The sequence below is a fragment of the Haliotis rufescens genome, unplaced genomic scaffold (genome assembly GCF_023055435.1).
Source record: "Haliotis rufescens isolate VD_foot unplaced genomic scaffold, xgHalRufe1.0.p SCAF_64, whole genome shotgun sequence".
Taxonomy (NCBI): domain Eukaryota; kingdom Metazoa; phylum Mollusca; class Gastropoda; order Lepetellida; family Haliotidae; genus Haliotis; species Haliotis rufescens.
The window spans coordinates 1,344,979-1,360,488 of record NW_025964355.1 but is presented as its reverse complement, the minus strand read 5'-3'; the positions used below and the strand labels follow the sequence as shown (position 1 = coordinate 1,360,488).

Here is a 15,510-nt window from a genome sequence, read left to right as displayed (position 1 = left end):
TAATCCTTTGCCCTTCAGAGCACCACCCATGAAGATTGGGGATAGAATTATAGGTCTTCAGCAACCCATGCTTGTCGTAAAAGGCAACTACGCTTGTCGTAAGAGGCGACTAACGGGATCAGGTGGTCAGGCTCGCTGAATTGATTTATACATGTCATCAATCCCAGTTATGTAGCAAAATCCTTAAAAATGGCAAATTTCTATTAGTCCTTATGATTCCCTAACTATTTGGCTGTTTGGCCAGGACTACAGGACTAGTGCCAATTTCTAACGTTGGTCAATATCTCTGAATTTAAGAAAAGAACTAAAAATATCCTAATTGTAACTATAACCATTTTTATCGACCTTCCAAAGGCAATTAGTTTGAAAACCAAGATCAATCCCTTTTACTCCAGAGAATTGATCAGGCTTAGGCTTCAGGGAAGTCATCGATGCGGAGTAGTGTATGTAGTTTCAAGCATCTGCAATATACCATCATGAAGACCCTAGGGACATTATGTGTAGCCAGTCAACCAGTACACGTTAACAGCCATAATGGCAAACAGTGCTACATGAACACAACTAATCAACATACACCCTACAGAAGGAGGCCCTCCAGGACATACAAACACTATCATATACACACAATTACAGCAGTAATCATGGCAATGAGGTCACACTATTGATAAATTGAAAATAATCTGTGTATTGCACACATCAATACAGTATTCCCGCTGGCTTTTGAAACTGTAACTCTAAACATTACCAGTGCCCCTTAAGTTTGGTCACTCCCAACTTTCAACAAAAAAAAAATTTTAAAGTATGAAAATTACCTGGTTTGAATTCCTTCAATATCACGTTCAATGCAATGACATCATCTCTGAAGCAACTTTATCTACATGTCATTCACACAAAGTTCTGTCACAATTTTCTACAAATTTTAACAAATTTCGCTACAAATATATATTTAACCTCGAAGCAAAGCAAAATGATATTTCCTTGCACGACAAATAGACAAAGGGAAACACTGATGGTAACAGACAAGCTGACTTCAATCGGAAAAAAATACTTTTTGAATATCGCTGATGTTTTGTTCAACAACAAAGATTTATAAGGTACTTTGTTTGCCAGACCACAGGAACTGGCAGTCACATGAGTTACCGACCCAAGCCAACACTGCAATCAGCTGACACTATCACATCTCAAGCCTGAATGGATGGTAATAAAAGCTATTATCATTTAACTTAAGCATTTATCCATGACATAAGCTTATGACATAAAACATGTATGTCATACCCCAATGACATAAGTATGCAAATTAGATATGCAAATTAGATAACCGGAAGAGCGAGCGGTTTGATTTGAAACTATATTTTATAAGTGAAGTTACACCAGAGATATAATCAGATTACACAGAGTCGTTGTTGTTACCGTTATTAAAGTTTCAATTATTCTGCAAAAGTCTGTTCAAGTATTTTGTTTAAAATAATCCGAGGAACTTTTTTTCTCAGCGAATTGTTTATTTTGGTTTACATGGCTATGGAAAACATGTATCACTACGCACGATCTATACGTAAGATTTCGACAAGTTGCTGATGTTAATGTTTAATGCAATTATTCCTTAATTTGGAAGCAAAAATGTGAAAATGATAAATAGAATTCATCACTCGTGTTTTTTAATATGGGAAATATCAACCTCGTCCCGTTAATCGGTATTTGCCTCGCCAAAGGCTCGGCAAATACCGATTAACTAAGACTCGGTTGATATTTCCCATATTAAAAAACACTCGTGATGAATCCTCTATTAATGTTCCCATGACTCCATGGGAGAATGGGGTCATGGGAGATAAGATGTTGATTTCTTCAGATTTTGTCAGCTTTAACAATGTTATCAATAAAAGGTCCTCCTAATGACTTACTGTAACCAGATACAGAACATGTCTAAAACTGTTGACACTACTAGCCTGTAGATCAGTAGATTGCTTCCAGCATTATTTTCAGTAGCACTTAGTGTAATATGGAGTATTATTAGTATTAGCTGAGCTACTTAGACCAAACAGAATTTTACTATACCCTGGCTTCAGGCTAGTGGCTAAAGTGGCAGAGGGAGGTGAAGGGGAATTGTATTGATCAAATTTGCCAAGATGCAGAGAGAACATTTTTTAACCACAATTAATTCATCCTTGTTTATATTTTTACATTTTACGCTCATGAATTAAAAATATCTCCTGGTCTTGGTCTACTATCGATAAAAGGCCCTTTATAGTTTTGAAACAGCATATCTCAAAACGTTTTTGACTCCAAAAGGTCATAAGTCACAACGTGGAACCAAATACAAATAGAAGAAAACACCATGTTACTCAGGCCTCAGATTCCTGTTAAATGAAATAGCATGCATCCATGATAACCAAGTTTGTTTGGTTTGTTCAATGTTGTTAATGCCGCACTCAGCAATATTCCATCTATATCACGGTGGTCTGTAAATAATGGAGTCTGGACCAGACAATCCAGTGATTGACATAATGGGCATCAATCCACGCAAATGTGATATGATGACATGCATCAACCACGTCAGCGAGCCTGACCATCCCATCCCATCCCATGAGTCACCTCTTACGACAAGCATAGTTGCCTTTTACAGCAAGCATGGGTTGCTGAAGACCTATTCTATCCCAGATCTTCAAGGGGGCATGGGTGGCCAAGTCGTCTAAGGCGCCGCAATTCGCTGTGCAGAGTTGCGTCCCTTGGGCACGCCAGAAACCTATGATTGTGGGTTCGAATCCCGGTTCGCCCCGATTATGTTTCTAGGTTTGTCAGCACCATACCCGTGCTCATGGGTTTCACCAAAGTGGTAAACGTCTAAGACCTGCATCACTTCGGGCTTTCCTCCCACATTAAGCTGACACGCCGCGATATAACTGGAATAATGTTAAAAGCGGCGTTAAACCCAACTCACTAACTAACTTACCAGATCTTCAAGGGTCAATAACCAGGTCAAAACAAAAAGGGTGTCATAGTATAGGCCATAGATGTATTAATATAAAACCCAGATTCAATGTCATAGAAAGATTTGAAGGTGTGTGCATATGGTGAATATTGCCTTCACAAGATGTAGCCAGCCACTAGGATATTAGGGTTAGTCACCATTTGTTATAATATCCAGAGTTAGAAATTGGCACAAGTCCTGTATTCCTTGCCAAACTGGCCAGTAGTTATCACAAGGACAAGTAGAAATTTGCCCTTTTTAAGGGTTTTGCCATATGCTATCATTATAAGGACTAGTGGACTAAAACTGTTAGTTTCTGCCGCTGATATCCTACTTATCCACAGCTCCTTAGTGGACTTGTGATAGATGTAATAACTAGACTTGAGGTGAAAACAACTAGTCTCTCAAGATTTTTAGTAGTCTCAAACAAACAGATGAGTGTCTAACCATTTGGTTTGAGTGTGTAACCAGGGTTTGATTGCCAACATGAGGGCAATTAATGAAACTATTTCTTGATGTCCTTGTCATGACCCCAACAGATGGTGAGTGGGTTGGGTTTTAAGCTTTTTTTGGCAATATTCCAGCTATATCACAGGACACCGGGACAAATGGCTTCACACGGTGTACCCCCGTGGGGAATCAAACCCAGGGTTAGAAACTAACAGTTTTTGTCCACTAGTCCTTATAATGATAACATATAGCAAAACCCTTAAAATGGGACAATTTCTACCTTTACTATTGGGCAGTTGGGTAAGGACTACAGGACTAGTGCCAATTTCTAACGCTCCTGAAACCTGGTCTATGGTATGAAGAGCGACAGTGAAGAAACAGGGCTAAAACCACAATAACTTACTCACCTTAATTAATTCACCCAGTAAGCACGTACCAAAGATACAAGTGTATGTAAGCCTACATCAAGTAATTAAAGTACTGAAACAGGGTTTCTATATTATTAATATTTTCACTAGTCTGCAAATATGATCTGACACAGAGTGGTAATCCACAAGAAATATGTCACTAGTACTTTCTGAATCTAACCAGTCACAGACTAGCAAACATAAATCAGGTTGCAGACCCCAGATCACAGGACTGGCTACTTGAAAATCTTACCAGTCCTTGTCAAAAGTTGCCAGTCCAACATTTAATGCATATCTATTTCTGTTGTCTATTACTTCGAACATGAATTAGGGTAGTTTAGTTTTTGTACACATAGACATCATGGCGATATGTATTACTTATTCACAGAAAAAAATGACTGTCCACAGGACAGGTTGACTTTGTATTTCACCCATCCTTCGAGAAATTATCCCATCACGGAAGGTATAGTACATGCTATTATTTGCATCTCTAGGTACATGTTAAGTTTAGATTAGAACCCTGTGAACAAGGATTACCTGAATAAAACAGAGGCAATGTGTCAATTACACATGACAGTTATTACACTGTCTAGCCCCAGACCCTGGACACAAGACTATGTAGACCATTAGACCATTGATGTAAAGACATTCTTCACCACAGAGGTAATTATCGACTGTTTGATTGACGGACATCATAAAAGGTATGGAGCAGACGAACAAAGTGGCATGATAACGACTTGACATGTTGCTAAGATTTCAACCTGACTCGCATCTAGTCCAGAGCTTCAATTACTCATCAGTTCAACTCATATGGGCTACTATCTGTCTATTGAAGACAGAAAGCTTTATCAATAAGAGAGGAATCCCGATTCCTACTGAATGTACTCTACTGACTTAATGCTAATATTAGGGTACACATTTAAGCCTATACACTGATATTCATAAAACAATTAAGCTAGAAACAAACGAAGACAGAAAGCTTTATAAATGAGAGAGGAATCCCCATTCCTACTGAATGTACCCTATTGACTTACGGTAATGCTAATATTAGGGTACACATTTAAGCCTATAGACTGATATTCATAAAACAATTGAGCTAGAAACAAACAAAGCAGGGTTCAAGGGTGTTCAATTCAACTTGCTATAACTGCCAGTTGATCTGAACCTAGCTAGTGTAAGGAGCCTAAATTTTCAAGATTTTTAATACCTTTTTTAGTTTAAACATAAACTATGAAATGCATAATATGGAACAGTTCTGATGTCAGAAAGAACATTTTAACTTCAGTTAAACAAATATAGATTTCAACTCATGAACTTGAATGTCATTTGACCCACCCTAACCTCAAAATAACCTTTCAGTTTCAATCAGTGTTAAACAACAGACTCAAATATAAACATATCCTCACAGATCTAAGTTTTTCATCTTGGCATATTCATCGCATTCACATGAAGTACATTAAATAAATACATATATGGGTGTATACAGTGACCCAGATATAACAGCGTAAACAGGTGCGCAAGGGAGTCAGTATGTGCTCAACAAACAACCCCACCATCCACGACGCCAGCTTGACAACTTTTGTCGCCAATAGCCTATCAATGCATCATCCGAATTCAATGCAAGCAGACGTCACGTTTCCGGCATTCTAGTTTGTCTTATCGCCGTTAAACATTATCTAAAATATACAGACCTCTCCGTCCCACAAGTTACAAATCCTTAGGACATCTCACATATCGAGGCCCGTCTGCTTAATAGCATGCTGCTGAAATTGCTCGCAAGCCATGCTTCGTGATTGCTGTTTGGACAACACCGCTTCTTCCTCACTCAGACACGCCCAATGCGCTTACCTCCCTTTAGGGCTTGAGGTAATTAGAGTTAATTCCCCCTGTTTGATTTGTCCTTTATAAAGTAAAAGCTGATGTATTCGAATAAGGATTATTGTTCATAGTTCATTTAATCATATCGTTTATTGATAAGTGTTACTGAATAGTGGTTGAAACGATATTTATTTATTTCACATTTTACGCCATAATATGGTCTAGGAGACATGTTTTCCAGCAAAAAGATATAATAATCTAGAATGAGAAACGGTTAATTTCGAATTCAAATACAATTTCTTAAATGGCTTTATTATCGCATCTAACATTGGCTCATATAAGAGTAAGACTAAAAACAAAGAAAACAGAATCGTAAAACGGCTGACCAAAGTCGATGTATATATATCACACAAAAATATAAAGAGTATAAACACTTTTTTTTAAATAATTATCAGGTATGCACGTATCTTGATTTGCTCATCGTTTGCATTTTCACATCCGTGTCTGTACTCTGTGTGTGTAATGAACCAAATACTTTATGACATGCCAGAGGCAATGTCTGAGCGCTACGTGTCTTCATGGTTGATGTATACGGTTAAGTGATTATCACCCGTCACTTCCTTTACCCAATACACCGCCCGAGGCGGCAACACGGCTCATATAGGTATACTCAACTAAAAACGTTAGGGATCATGATTATTTTATGGGATGTTTTTTTGTGAAACTATGTGCCTAGGCTTTTCTACTTAAAAAATTTTAAAAAAACTTCACGACCTTTAACACACCTCTTCGGGCAGTATATAGCTGTTTTATGATGTGCACATTTTCACGAAGTAATGGTGTTGCTGGTATCTTAATACCTGTAGATACGCTGACTAAAACCGATATCAGTTGTTTGTCGTTGTAGATTTCAAATGGTTGGCTCAGATCTTAAACGCACACTGTAATCGCATTTTGTGGATCAGAATCGAGAAATTAGACTTAAAACATTCCTCAGAAACCTGGGAATAACAACCTTGTGTACAGTAATTTCAAATGAATTTTCACTTAATACTGGGGGATCCAGGGGTGTGTCTAAGTTGCTTTGTGTGTGTGTGTGTGTGTGTGCGTGTGTGTGTGTGTGTGTGCGTGTGTGCGCGTGCGTGTGCGTGTGCGTGCGGACTAAGGTATTACGTGCAGCACACCCATCCCTTTTTTTCAAAACCCTGGATCCTCCTGATTTAAGAGACTTGATATCCCAGTTGTTATACAGCGTTAGCTTGCCACGCCGAGGGCCAGGTTCGAATCCAACATGGGTAAATTGTGTGAATCCCATACCTGGTGTCTGCCGCCGTGCTATTTCTGTAATATTGCTAAAAGCGACATAAAAACATACTCACTCCCTTTTCAAGTCTAGGACTACGCGTTGAGATTAGTGTCATGTGTAATGGGCACAATAGTTAGCTGACAAACAAATTGGTAATGGAAGACCTGAATCAAGTTTGCTGGGTTTTCCAATTAGCATAAGGGGGGCACGGGTGGCCCAGTCGTCTAAGGCGCCGCGATTCACTGTGCAGAGTTGCGTCCCCTGGGCACACCAGAAACCTATGATTGTGGGTTCGAATCCCGATTCGCCCCGATTAGGTTTCTAGGTTTGTCAGCACTATACCCGTGCTCGTGGGTTTCACCGAAGTGGTAAACGTCTAAGACCTGCATCACTTCGGGCTTTCCTCCCACATTAAGCTGACACGCCGTGATATAACTGGAATAATGTTAAAAGCGGCGTTAACCCAAACTCACTCACTCACTCACTCAATTAGCATAAGCCTAGCTTTGTTTGTTGTTTAACGCTGCACTCAGCAATATTCTTGCTATATGACGGCGGTTTGTAAATAATAGAGTCTGGACCAGACAACCCAGTGATGGACATCAAGAGCATCGATCCACGCAATTTGGATACGATGACATACATCAACCAACCCATGCCTAGTCTCACTTCGAGTATGATGATGTGGACATTTATCTAATATATTATCCCTATTCTGACTGAACCACAGTGAAATGTGAGCACGTTATTTTACCACATAGACTAATGGCGGCCTGTAAATAATCGCGTCTGGACCAGAGAAACCAGATGTTGTAGCAATTGGCATAGCTACACTGTTCGGAGAACGGAAGGTCGGTGATTCGATCAACTGGCCGGTCATACCAAAAGACGTTAATAGATGGTACTTGTTGTTACCCTGCCTGACGTTCGACATCCAATGGATAAAACAAGGACTGGTCGGGTCAGAGTCAGCATACTGTCCCAGAATGGGGTATCCATGTTAAACTGTGGCATTTTTACTGGTTGCCTGGATGAGTCCACTATGTAACTGAAGGGGTCAACTTGATGTAACAAATCACTGTGTAAAGTCGATTTGATAACAGTGTCGACGAAAGTAGACGACGACACTCCCGAAACTTAATTCATATCTTAATCACAAATTAATCAATAAAAATACAAATGATTACCTTACATGTATGTGAGAGTGAATGATGTTAGATTGTAATAATATGAGATGAGGTGAAATAGGGTTTAACGTCGCGTCCAAGATTATTGCACTTATATAGCGACGTGCATGTACGTGTGTGTGTGTGAGTATGTGGCCAATTTATAGTGCTAACTCACTGACATACAATGCCGCAGTTTAACATGAATACCCCACTCAGACACAGTATACTGACTCCGAGCCGACCAGTCCTTGTTACAGCCCCTTAATGTCGAACGCCAGACAGGGTAACAACAAGTACCATCTTTTAACGTCTTTTGGTATGACGCGGTCGGGGATCGAACCCCGGACCTTCCGCTCTCCGGGCGGACGCTCTACCATTAGACCTCGTAGGCGGTCTGTAATAATATAAACGGGACTGACAGATGGTCACTGCAAAATGGCAAACGCACACGTCAGCATTATATTTATCCTAAATTCTCGTGGAGGAAGATACTCGATACACTCCGGCTACAAGTATAATATTAAAACAACCAAAGGCGGTCGTGTTCACTGGAGGTGTTGTGAGAAAGGATGCCACCAACAGTCAACACCACCAACGACATCGTCAGCAGTTTGAAAGACCCACAGAACTCCGATTAGAGACTCCCGCTACTGTTCCCCTCGTCCACCTGGAGCCTCAGTGATGCTCTGCATCACTCGGTGGCAGAGTGGGTTACATCGCTGACTTTGTGTGCTGGCGATTATGTGCTTCTCTCTGGCAGTGTGGGTTCGAATCCCGGACGGGACTCAACCCAAAATATGACGAGAATCTGTACTTTACTGATAAAAGTGTTATCCCAAATATGATATTAGTTACATCTGTATCACTTATTATGTATTATGTTATATGTACAGTGACAAATGTCCATGGTCTCAATTGCATTGCACCATAATTTGCAAAAATAATACATATATGCATGAATAAATGTTCTGATTTCTATAATAAAAAATGTTACCAGTTCACAGGTTCAACAGTGTTAAATGAACCTGTGATAAATAAGTCTGGAATAGACTGCACCTTAATCCCCCATGGCATATGGGTGTATCACGGCTCACTGACCCCCACACCTTAACAAAAGGGACTAGAAAAGGGGGAACCCCCCAACTAATACCAGTTGACCAATTCATCACTTATGTAAGAATATACTCACTACATAAGCGAAACCGACCCTCTGGGTGAGATTAATCTGTGCCTCTTATACCCCCAATGGTGCCAGCAAACCTCCCATACCACAAGACATTCCTCCCTTCTGCCTCCATACCAGGTCATATCAGCGTCATTCGTCTCATAGTGTGAGACTGCCTCGGTGGTCTAGTGGTAGAGCGTCCGCCCGGAGAGCGGAAGGTCCGGGGTTCGATCCCAGGCCGCGTCATAATAAAAGAAGCTAAAAGATGGTACTTGTTGTTACCATGACCGGCGCTCGGCAATAAGGGGCTGTAACAAGGACTGGTCGGCCGGGAGTCAGTATACTGTGTCTGAATGGGGTATTCATGTTAATTAGCGGCATGGTATTTCAGCACTATAAATCGGCATCAGTCCGGACTAGGGCAAATAGCCACATTCACATATGTGTATGCACGTCGCTATCAGTGCAATAATTTTGGACGCGACGTTAAACCTCACCCCACCTCTATAATATATATAAATTGTCAATGCAAAAGAATAACCATCCTAGATTTTCTGCCGAAACAGATCCACTTGTCGTATAAGGCAAATACGACATCTTCCCGGGGCAAGGGAGCTAACTGACTGTAAAAAGTCCAGTTTACACGTGGCAACTTGACTTTTACAGTCACTCACCCCCCTTGCCTTGGGAAGATGCTTTTAGATGACAAGTCAGTTCGGTATTAATTTGTTACACTGAATTCGACACTCGCATGGTTTCTTTTTGATAATACAGTATGTAGTGAGATCGTCGGGACTTTAGAAATTGGGACTCACCCGATCACTCACTCACATGTATGTCAACAATGATTGCATTGTATAGTCTTATTAAGATTTCAGCTAATTAAGACATACCACATACCTTCAGCATTTACGAAATATGGTCCGTTCCCTAGCACTGACTAGCATTTATATACATGGGTGTTATTTGGGACAATACAATGTACGAACATACCAAATTAATAAATGTCGTCTCATATTAACACATATCTTACATCCATAATTCAAGAAATCACTGTCGTCATTGATAATGATACTAAAATCGAATCATGCTTATTGATATCAACGAAGTATTCGAAAGAAAAGTATACATACATTCGTGTTTCATAGACAAGGCTTGTTGTGTATTTTCAACACATTTCGCCATTCCTTTATCGACCTTATCAGGTCACCGATTTCACCGCCATGCACCTGTCACTCAAGGTCAGGCGATAAAAACGGATCTCTCGGAAATTGTTTATAACTTTAAGGAAGCTTGTCGCGTTCATTCATCTCCAAGCATGTCGCCTGCATCCCATGCATTTTAATGAACGTGTCCTCAGAACGTGAACATCGTTACATGACATTACACACGCCTGGAATATTTTTTATTTTGAGTTATTTTACTTTTGGTATATTTGGAATGGGTGAGTGAGTATGGTTTTACGCCGCTTTTAGCAATATTCCAGCAATATCACGACGGGGGACACCAGAAATGGGCTTCACACATTGTACCCATGTCGGGAATCGAACCCGGGTCTTCGGCGTGACGAGCGAACGCTTTAACCACTAGGCTACCCGACCGCCCCTATTTGGAATGGTGTTTAATGGAAAGGAGTTGTAAATACGGATGTGTGTTGTTTTGTTCAAGGCAGTTGGTAGCCCAGTGGTTAAAGCGGATCCAGTGGTGAGTCTGTGGCATGTGTTTTGTTATAGCTACCTTGGCATAAACTCCCATTATATAGAAAATATATTTCACATACATGACATACACAAACATGATGATGATTAAAAACGCGACTTACACATTCATAAATAATAACAAATTTATTTCTGTGTCGGTATACTTGATCAATAAAATGATGTTGCCCGTTCAGTCCATGTTTTTCACCGAAAAACAAAACAAAAGCCAGAAAAAATGGTTGCATCTTTACACTGTCTGTAATGATTTTCTGTGTATTCCACCTCCCGCTCGCACTGAATTTTCATTCCGACCTGAAATTATAAAAGGTTTTCTTACCTCAATTTCCCCCGCCTCTGTGGAAATGTAGGCACCGATGTGATAAAAAAATATACTCCTGCCACACTCATAAACAAAAACAAGGTCAGCTTGATCGTTCTTCAGCTATATTTATTAAGACGTTTAATTAATTTTAAGACTTTTGCCAAGTGTTCTAAACTATAAAACTTCATAAAGGAAGTTACACATTAAGTAAAAATGGATTTTGGTAATTTGATTATTGTGATTCATTTATTTCTGCCGCCTGCTCTCTTGATGGTTGAGGATGGAGATAGGAAACACAAAAACATATGGATGGCCTGAGACAAACTACCTACAGTGTATTTAAAGTTGGTTCGGAGGAAAATGTCAACTGTGATTTTACAGCCTCGTCAGCCATTTGCTCTCAGTTGGTGGTGAGGATTTTGACTGAACAAAGATCGTTCAATGTCTTGCCGCGGAGTTATCTCCCTTTGTAACTTCACTGTAGCTGGGTGAGTATTGTTTAACATCGCAGTCACCTTTATTGCGAATCATACAGAGGATTTAGTGATTGGTGTGTACGATTCCGTTTCACCAATCGCAAATAGTCAAGTAACCATTACGGAGAACTGTAATTCGTAGTAAACTGCCGGGCAAAAGAAAAATATACACTTGAAAATTGGATTACAAACAAGTACAAACGTTATCAAAACGTTTTTTGTCTGAAAACAGTCGCCGAAACACTTCAAATATAAAGTTCAAAATACAACTATGATACCCGTATCAAACACATCACCGTCGAAAAACCATTTCTCGTGTGTTCCTTTGACCTTTCTTTCTTTTGACCGGCAGTATAGTTTCTCTCTACCAGTCTCCGTTCACTTTTCAAAGATATTCTCATGACAATCAGGGGAAAAATATACCCGTAAAATCATTTGAAAACAACAAAAAAAAACACTCAATTCTTTTGGGGGACATTTTACCCAAAGAACGGTATCGGGTATTACCGAACAAAATTTCATTTCTGTAATTTTCTCTCAAATCACTGATCGTGACAGCTATTACTATGTCGTCTGCTTCGAAAATGTAATAAAACACGCAGAAATTAGGCAGGATATAGCGTTAGCTGTTAGGTAATACCCGACACCGCTCTATATCTGTATATATTCTTTTAACCGAAAACTGCTGATGACTTCTTTGCATATTGTTGTTTATTTTTGCTTCATTTGTTTGACAAATCTGGAATGCATCTTGTCCTTCCGAACAGGGCACAGGATTATATATCTGAGCTATACACCGTTTACAAGATGTAGTACGGTAAATATTCCCCTATGACTATAACTTTCAAATTTTTCCCAAAAACATTTTTTTTTCAGATTGATCGTTAAAGCAAACTGGTGTGCGATGGAGTACGAGAAACCCCCCCTTCCCGATCTGGTCTCGCAAATGCAAACAAACATTGATCGGTTTTCTTAATGGAAGAAACAAATATATTAACTGATGAGAGCATTTTGCAGCCATCATGATGTTATATAAAGTAGTTCTGCTATTTGGTCGGGGCAGTGGGGTAACCTAACGGTTAAAGCTCTTCTCACGCTTAACAAGCGGAACATGGGATGGGAAAGTGTGTTTATTTATCTTTTCTAATATTGGTCATAGTACATTATTTTCATTTCTTTAAAAAAACAGTTATGATGAGATGATTCCGATATGTATGACTAGGCAGATTATGCTTATCGAATTCAAATTTAACTTGAAATGTTCAGTGTTAATTTTAGATAAAATCGGCGTTCGCTCGTTATGCGGAAGTCCCATGTTCGATTCTCCACAGGGGTACAATTTGTGAAGCAATTTCTAGTATCCCGCCGTGATGTTTCTTGAACATTGCTCAAAAGCGGCGTAAACCGTTCTGGCATGGCAGGCTGAAGACGTTCGTACAGAAGGCACACCCTAACGTCTTCGAGATACTGTCTTTCCTCGAAAAAGAGCAGAAATTGAACGAGCTCCGACTGGTTCAATACAGCGACACATACACAGACATTAACAGAAGCCTGAATCTACTTAAACCCAGACTGCAGACTACTGACATGGATGTCGTCCACTTTGCAGGTGCTGCCTCCCACCAGCTTGTACTCACTGATGTTGTTTTTGTTTTGTTTGTTGTTTAACGCCGCACTCAGCAATATTCCAGCTAAATAAATGACAGACAATCGGGTGAATAATTTTCACTTAGTAGTAAAAGGATCAAGTCCCATAAACGTTTTTAAACAGAAAATAAGCCAGACACAAAAATGTGCCTTGTGTTTATCGGCAAGGAACAGGAAAGCAAATATTTTACGTACAAGTCATGCGTGCAGTAATCCTTAAGTAGAGGCATTCAAGGTAAATCGGATAGAAAATCATATCTAATAAAATACATTAGATCTCGAAGATTACGATGTTACCATTGATCTTAACATTACGGAACCCTAAACCCATAACAGTTTCAACGAATTCCTTATAAAAAAATGTACATAATTATATCCCGTCAACTTAAACATTTAACCAATTCTTCCTTTTGTGTCCAATTATGTTGGTTGTAATTAGTTAATTGCATGTATTGATATACTAACATTCTGCACTTTCGAAAAGGAAAGGTTCTAGTAAGCTCCTCGAGTTTTTTCCAATCCTATTGATTTGTCAACCGATTATGCTTGAACAAACAAAATAATTATAAGAAAAAAGTATTGTGAGCAGCCTTCCGCGCCGCCGGGTACGGTGACCATTTGGAGGGATGGCATGGCAGGCTGAAGACGTTCGTACAGAAGGCACACCCTAACGTCTTCGAGATACTGTCTTTCCTCGAAGAAAAGCAGAATTTGAACGAGCTCCGACTGGTTCAATACAGCGCCAGGCAAATATAGACACCAAAGAAAATGAAATACACAGACATTAACAGAAGCCTGAATCTACTTAAACCCAAACTGCAGACTACTGACATGGATGTCGTCCATTTTGCAGGTGCTGCCTCCCCCCTGCTTACATCGTCATGAACTGTCACTACTGTACTAAACATGTGTTCAAACTGTGACACAAATAGTTAAAGATTGTTTTGTGAATAAATATGAGTTGCGTCTATTTCGTCTATTACTTACTTACTTACTTTGGAGATTTAACGTGCGCTTTCCGACTGATGCGTATTTCGCACACGGGCCCGGCCAGGCCATTTAATGTGTTTCCGAAAGGGGCGAAAGTGGTCTGTGCAACCCAAGATATAGAATTTGGGAATTTTGAGATTTGGAATAGATGCCAATGGGGTTGGGGAGGAGAACTAAGGGAGCTGGGTATGGTGGATGTTAGTTTGTTTATGTGATTTTAATTTGGTAGGTTATTGTGTTTTTAGATGCGTTTTATTATTTTATTTCGTCTATTTTTCATTCCCTAATTTATATTTACCCAAATGCTTGTAATCACATTAAACGCCTATTGTTCTGAATAGGCAGCCAGCCCGATAATCCATATATCTTATATGCATCAATCGCTTTGTTATTTCTACCATCACAAAGGTCGATCTAACGGTAATGAACCGCGAAGTCAACCAAATCATGGAGTTCGACCACCCGATTCATTTGGTCGCCTCTTATGACCAGTGACCCGTGAAGATCCGGGGTAGAATAGATCCTCAGCAACCCATGCTTGCCGTATAAGTCAACTATGCTTGTCGTAAAAGGCGACTAACGGGATCGGGTGGTCAGGCTCGCTGACTTGGTTGATGCATGTCATCGATCCCAATTGCGTGGATCGATACTCATGATATTAATCACTGGATTGTCTGGTCCAGACTCGATTATTTACAGACCGCCGTCATATAGCTGGAATATTGCTGAGTGCGGCGTAAAACAACAAACCAACCAACCAACCAATGTTATGACCAGTACAGGTAGCTGAGGATTTATTCTAACCTGGAGTCCCAACGGAACAGTTTGCATGACAAGCGTGCGTCATGTTGAGTACGTTATGTCGAGACGCAGGGTCGACCAGTGCTATTTCTGTAATAGAGAATATCCGGTTAGATCCCTCATTCATTAGTTCCACGCAAGTTCTAATATCATAATATCGTCAAAATCGATTGTTGATCGCTTGCCGGGGATCAATAAAAAAACAACTGATCAGCGACATGTTATCGCACCCATAAGAACAACAAACTCGCTGTTTCAGAACTTTCATTAATCCCACTAATAGAGAGGCAGGAG

General features: G+C 39.9%; 1 protein-coding gene across 3 annotated transcripts in view; it reads right to left on the bottom strand.

Annotated features, from left to right (window-relative positions):
* LOC124151714 (transmembrane protein 180-like) overlaps positions 1 to 10,468 on the bottom strand; it is a 32,938-nt gene extending 22,470 nt beyond the window's left edge. For 2 of the 3 annotated variants that reach the window (XR_006863399.2, XM_046524307.2), the window contains exon 1: positions 5,514 to 5,657. The gene's annotated coding sequence lies outside the window, so the exon portion shown is untranslated. Of the gene's footprint in view, positions 1 to 5,513; positions 5,658 to 10,413 lie in introns of those variants that run through there. The other variant, XM_046524310.2, reaches the window with a different exon arrangement.
* Between the last annotated feature and the right edge of the window lie 5,042 nt (positions 10,469 to 15,510).